We start from the raw sequence: 7,267 nt of genomic DNA, 5'->3' as shown, positions 1-7,267 counted from the left end.
TTTCTGAGATGGAGTCTGGCTCTGTCGCCCAGGCTGCTGTGCAGTGGTGGGATCTCAGCTTACCACAACTTCTGCCTCCCGGGTTCAAATTATTCTCCTGCCTCAGCCTCCTGAGTAGCTGGGATTACAGGCCCACACCACCACATCTGGCTAATTTTTGTATTTTAGTAGAGGCGGGGTTTCACCATGTCAGTCAGACTAGTCTCGAATTCCTGACCTTGTGATCTGCCCACCTCGGCCTCCCAAAGTGCTGGGATTACAGGCATGAGCCACAGCGCCTGGCCCAGCTGCATCATTTTAAATTCCTACCAGCAGTGTATAAGGATTCCAATTTCTCCATATCCTCACCAACTTTGTTTTTTGTTCTTTGATAGCTGCCATCCTAATAGGTGGGAGGTGATATCTTATTGTGGTTTAAATTTGCATTTCTCTTATAATTAGTTATTTTGAGCATCTTTTTATATCTTGTTGGCTATTTGTATGTCTTCTTTGGAAAATTGTCTATTCAAGTTATTTTGTCCGTTATTAAATTGGGTTGTTTTTGTTATTGTTGTAGAGTTGTGGAAATTCCTTATGTATTCTGGATATTAACCCCTTATCAGATATATATATATATATATTCTCTTTGAGACAATGTCTCAAAAATCATGCAGTGGCATGATACGATCACAGCCCACTCCAACCTCCACCTCTCAGTCTCAAGCAATCCTCCCACCCTCAGTCACCCAAGTAGTTGGGACAACAGACACATGCCACCACACTAGGCTAATTTTTGTATTTTTTGTAGAGACAGGTTTTGCCATGTCTCAAATTCCTGAACTCAAGAGATCCACCAGCCTCGGCCTCCCAAAGTGCTGGGATTACACGTGTGAGCCACCATGCCCAGCCCAGATATATGATGTGCAAATATTTTCTTCCATTCCATAGGCTGTGTTTTCACTCTGTTTCCTTTGATATACAGGAGTTTAAAGTTTGATGTAGTCCCATTTGTCTAGTGTTGCTTTTGTTGCCTGTATTTTTGGTGTTATATCCAAGAAATCATTGCAAAATCCAATGTTCTGACGCTATGCTTTCTTTTTTCTTTCCTTTTTTTTTATTTATTTTTTGAGACTGGGTTTCTTTGTCACCCAGGCTGGAGTGCTGTGGCACAAACGCAGCTCACTACAACCTCCACCTCCCAGGTTCAAGTGACTCTCCTACCTCAGCTTCTTGAGTAGCTAGGATTATAGGCATGAGCCATCATACCAGTTAATTGTTTTGTACTTTTAGTAGAGATGGGGTTTCGCTGTGCTGGCCAGGCTGGTCTCAAACTCCTGGCCTGAAGTGCTCACCTCAGCCTCTCAAAGTGCTAGGATTACAGGTATGAGCCACCATGCCTGGCCTGAAGTTATATTTTCTTCTAGGAGTTTTAGTTCTTACGATTAGGGCTTTAATCCACTTTGAGGTGTTTTTTTTTTTTTAAGTCTCGCTCTGTCACCCAGGCTGGTGCAGTGGTGCAATCTCAGCTCACTGCAACCTCCACCTCTGAGGTTCAAATGATTCTCCTGCCTCAGCCTCCCAAGTAGCTGGTATTACAGATGCCTGCCACCATGCCTAATTTTTGCGTTTTTAATAGAGACAGGGTTTTACCATGTTGGCCAGGCTGGTCTCAAACTCCTGACCTCAGGTGATGCACCCACCTCAGCCTCCCAAAGTAGTGGGATTACAGGCATGACCCACAGTGCCTGGCCATTTTTGAGTTAATTTTTGTATGTAGTGTAAGGTAAGGTTCCAACTTCATCTTTTGTATGTGGATATTCAGTTTTTCAATACCACTGTTGAAGAGACTATCCTTTTCCCAGTGTATAGTCCTGGCACTCTTGATTAAGATCATTTGGCCATATACACAATGGCTTATTTCTGGGCTCTCTATTCTGTACTATTGGTCTATCTATGTGTGTATGCCAGTACCATACCATCTTATTTTTTGAGACAAGGTCTTGCTCTGTCACCCAGGCTGGAATGCAGTGGCGCAATCATGGCTTACTGAAGCCTCGACCTCCCAGGCGCAAGCAATCCTCCCACCTCAGCTTGATAAGTAGCTGGGACTATGGGTGTGTCCCACACCCAGCTAATTTTTAAAATTTTTTGTAGAGACAGAATTTTACTATGTTGCCCAGGCTGGTAAACTCTTAGGCTCAAGCAATCCTCTTGCCTCAGCCTCCAAGTAACTCATACACACTACAAGTGTGAGCTGCTGCACCTGGCTCACATCTTGATTACTGTTGCTTTGTAGCTTTTTTATTTTTATTTTTTTTTGAGATGGAGTCTTGCTCTGGGGCCCATGCTGGAGTGCAATGGCAAAATCTCAGCTCACTGCAACCTCTGCCTCCTAGGTTAAAGCAATTCTCCCGCCTCAGCCTCCCGAGTAGCCGGGATTACAGGTTTCTGCCATCATGCCTGGCTAATTTTTTTTGGTATTTTTAGTAGAGAAGGGATTTCACCAGGTAGTCAGGCTGGTCTTGAACTCCTGACCTCACATGATCTGCCTGCCTTAGCCTCCCAAAGTGTTGGAAGTATGTTTTGAAATCAGGAAGTCTGAGGCCTCCAACTTGTGCTTCTTTTTCAAGATTATTTGTTATTTGGGGTCAATAATACACTTTCTTTTTTTGAGAGTCTTACTCTATGGCCCAGGCTGCAGTGCAGTGGCACGATCATGGCTCACTGCAGGCTCGACCTTCTGGGCTCAAGAGATCCTCCTATCTCAGCCTCCTGAGTAGCTGGAACTACAAGCCCACACCATGCCAGCTGGCTAATTTTTTAAATTTTTTGTAGAGATGAGGCCTCACTATGTTGTCCAGGCTGGTTTTGAACTCCTAGGCTCAAGCAATCCTTTCACCTCAGCCTCCCGAAGTGTTGGGATGACAGGTGTGAGCCACTATGCTGGCCTTATATATACAATCTGATGCTAATCTTTTGTTACACATATGGCAGATAACTTTTCCAACTCTTTTGCTTGCCTTTGAATGTTATTTATGGAGTTGGGGGTGGTTTGTCATAATGTTTAAACTATTGGTTTAGTAAAACGTATCACTCTTTTTCTTTGTGGTCTATGTTTTTCATATTGTAAAGAAGCCTTGTTTTTTCTAAGATTGTAAAGATATACTCAGATATTTTCTTCCCAACTTTTAGCTTTGCATGTTAAAGCCATTTGAATTTGTATTTTTGTGTTGAGTGTGAGGAATGTTACATATGAAAACTGGCCCAACATCATTAATTATTAAAGTCCCTCTTTTCCCCACTAGTATTTAATGCCTCCTTTAATACATATCATGTTCTCACAAATGCCATGGTCTATTTCTGAAATCTGTTTGTTTTCACAGTTCTCTTTACCAATCACTATACCTGTATCACCCTATCTAATAACTAGAGTGTTGAATTGTTCTTTAATATCTGATAGGGTGTATCATCTACTTTTTTACAAAGCTAATAAATGTTAGCGATTATTATTATTACTATTTGTACACCTTTAGACTTCCTTATGATTTTAAAATCACCTTGTCATTTGAAAAATCTCATTAGTGTATCAATTATAATTTCATTAAATTTATAGACTGCTATGGAAAGAATTGATATATTTAAAATTCTGAGGGTGGGCACTGTGGCTCACGCCTATAATCCCAGCACTTTGGGAGGCTGAGGCGGGTGGATCACAAGATCAGGAGTTCGAGACCAGCCTGGCCAAAATGGTGAAACCCCATTTATACTAAAAATACAAAAATTAACTGGTGTAGTGGCTGGCACCTGTAATCCCAGCTACTCAGGAGGGTGAGGCAGGAGAACTGCTTGAACCTGGGAGGCAGAGGTTGCAGTGAGCCAAGATTGCGCCAATGCACTCCAGCCTGAGTGAGAGAGCAAGACACTGTCTTGAAAAAAAAAATGCTAAGTCTTCTGATGGATGAATATGGTATATATTTATCCGTTTCTTCAAATTTCCTTTTATATCCCTGAACAAAACATTAGCATTTTCTCTACAAAAGTCTTGAACATTTATAGTATTACCTAGTCTTTAGGTATTTATAGTTTTTGTTTCTGTTGCAAATATCTTTATATTCTATTACTTTTCTAATTGGTTAATTAGAATGCTGCTTTTGTATTCAGCAATTTTATTATACTTTATTAGTTCCAATAGTTTTCCACTTGATTCTGTTGAGTTTCCCCATATCCTTGGCAACCTTTGCCTGTTGTCTGTTGCCATTGCCAAACTTTCATTTTTGCCAATCTACTAGTAGAAGTGCTATTTCATCATGGTTTTGCTTTTCCTTTATTATTAGTGAAGCTGAATCTATTTTCATATTTATTGATTCTTCTAGTTTCCTCTTCCATGAATGAATTGGTTGTTCATCTTTTATCCATTTAAAAAAATTTTTTTGTAGAGATGGAATTTCACCATGTTGCCTAGGCTGGTCTCGAACTCCTGGGCTCAAGCAATTCAACAGCCTCAGCCTCCCAAAGTGCTGGGATTATAGGCATGAGCCACCATGGCAGCCAGTCTTTTTCTTTAAGGTTTATAGTGAGTCTTTAAAAAAATCTTTCTGGCTGGACCTGGTGGCACACACTTGTAACCCAGTGCTTTGGGAGGATGAGGCAGGTGGATCACTTCAGGCCAGGAGTTCAAGCCCAGCCTGGCCAACACGGTGAAACTCTGTCTCTACTAAAAATACAAAAATTAGCCAGGCATGGTGGCACATGCCTATAATTCCAGCTACTCAGGAGGCTGAGGCAGAAGAATTGCTTGAACCTGGGAGGTGGAGGTTGCAGTAAGCCAAGATTGCGCTACTGCACTCCAGCCTGCGAAACAGAGCTAGACTCCATCTCAAAAAAAAAGAAAAAAAGTTCAGCAACGCCTCTGCTGGCAGACTGTGACTAGAAAAACAAACAAACAAAAAACAAAAAACAAAAAAAAAAAGAAAAGGAAAAAGAAAAATTGGCAAAGAATATCAACACAGTTTTCAGAAGAGAAAACGCAAATGGCTAGGCTGAGCACAGTGGCTCACACCTGTAATCCCAGCACTTTGGGAGGTGAGGTAAAAGGATTGCTTGAGCCCAGGAGTTCAAGACCAACCTGGGCAACCTAGTAAACCATTTCTATTGAAAAAAAAAAAATGAAAATAGATCCAGGCGGTGGCTCATGCCTGTAATCCCAGCACTTTGGGAAGCTGAGGCAGGCAGATCACCAGAAGTCAGGAGCTTGAGGTCAACCTAGCTAACATGGTGAAACCCTGTCTCTACTAAAAATACAAAAATTAGCCGGGGTGGTGGTACACACCTGTAGTCCCAGCTACTCAGATGGCTGAGGCAGGAGAATCTCTCGAGCCTGGGAGGTGGAGGCTGCAGTGAACCAAGATAAGGCCACTGCCCTCCAGCCTGGGCGAGGAGGAAGACTCCGTCTCAAATAAATAAATAAATAAATAAATAAATAAATAAATAAATAAGATACAAATGCATCTTAAACATATAAGAAGTTTCTAATCTCTCTCACAATACAGATGAAGACAACAGACATCACTGGCAAAGCTTGATGACACAGTAAGTTGGCAAATGTACGAACAGACATCCTCATACATTGCTTGTGACACATTAAACATACGCAACTTCTATCACCAATTTGGCAACATCTATCAAGATTACAACTAAGCATAGCCTTCAACATAGACATTCTAGTTCTATTAAGCATATTCTGAGGGTGAAAAAAAAGAGAAATTCTAGTTGTAGAAATTTAATTCAACAACATGAGCAGTCCTAGCACACATGCAGAATGGAATACTGATATTAACTGCAGTGTTGTTCACACTGTCAAAAATGGAAAAAACTTAAATGTCTATTAAAAGAAATCTTGTTAAATAAACTATGGTTCATCTATACAATAGACACTGTAATGAACAGATTCTAAGATGGCCTCAGTTATCTCTGCCTCTTGGAACTCATGCTTGTAATCCTCTCCCCTTAGGTGTGGGTCAGACATGTAACTTCTAACACAGAATGTGGCAAAGATGACCGAATGTCACTTTCATTATTACATTACACAAGATCATGAAATTTTTTTTTTTTTTTTTTTTTTTTTAGACAATGTCTGGCTCAATCACCAAAGCTGGAGTGCAGTGGTGCGATCCTGGCTGCCTCCCAGGTTCAAGCCATCCTCTCACCTCAGCCTCACAAACAGCTAATTTTTGTATTTTTTGTAGCAACATTGTTTTGCCATATTGCCCATGCTGGTCTCAAACTCATGAGCTCAAAGGTTCCATCTGCCTCAGTCTCCCAAAGTGCTGGGATTACAGGCGTGAGTCACTGCGCCTGGCCAAGATCATGACAGCTGCCTTGATAGCCAACTTCCTACCTTGATGTCTTTGATGAAGCTAGCTGTCATGTTCTGACTATTCCATGGAGAGGCTCAACTGGCAAGGAATTGAAGGTTGGTTTCCACCCAAAAGACAACAGGAAACTGAGGCCCTCTGTCCTTCAACCCACAGAGAATTGAATTCTGCCAACAACCATGTGAGCATGGAAGCAGATCCATTCTCAGTCAAACCTTGGGATGAGACCACAAGTCTGGGTGGCACCTTGATTGCAGCCTTGTGAGAGATCCTGAAGCAGAGGGCCCAGATAAGCTGTGCTTAGACTTCTGACCTACAGAAACTGTGAGACAGTAAATGTGTTTTTTTCAACCACTATGTTTGTTACACAGCAATAGATAACTAATACAGATAATATGCAGCTTTTAAAAGAATGATGCAGTTCTATATGTACCGATAATAAACTCCAAAATATACTAAGCATGCACACACCCACACACACACACACAAAAGTGAGGTCAGCAGGTGCAGTGGCTCACACCTGTAATCCCAGCACTTTGGGAGGCCTAGGCGGGCAAATTGCTTGACCCCAGGAGCTCAAGACCAGCCTGGGCAACATGGTGAAACTTCATCTCTACAAAAAATACAAAAATTATCAGTCCTGGTGGTGCCTCCTGTAATCCCAGCTACTTGAGAGGCTGAGGTAGAGGTTACAGTGAATCAAGATTGTGCCACTGTACTCCAGCCTGGGTAACAAAGCAGGACCCTGTCAAAAAATAATTAAAAAATGTGAAGTCAAAAGTGTGTATGATGTTTTCATTTATGTACATATAAATACTTTCTATACATAGAGTATCTCTGGCATCTCTGGAATGATACGTAATAAGAATTGGTAACAACGGTCACCTTTTGGTAGAGCAACTGGGTGGCTGGGG

The sequence above is a fragment of the Cebus imitator genome, unplaced genomic scaffold, assembly GCF_001604975.1.
Source record: "Cebus imitator isolate Cc_AM_T3 unplaced genomic scaffold, Cebus_imitator-1.0 Scaffold698, whole genome shotgun sequence".
Taxonomy (NCBI): domain Eukaryota; kingdom Metazoa; phylum Chordata; class Mammalia; order Primates; family Cebidae; genus Cebus; species Cebus imitator.
This window is presented reverse-complemented; position numbering follows the sequence as displayed.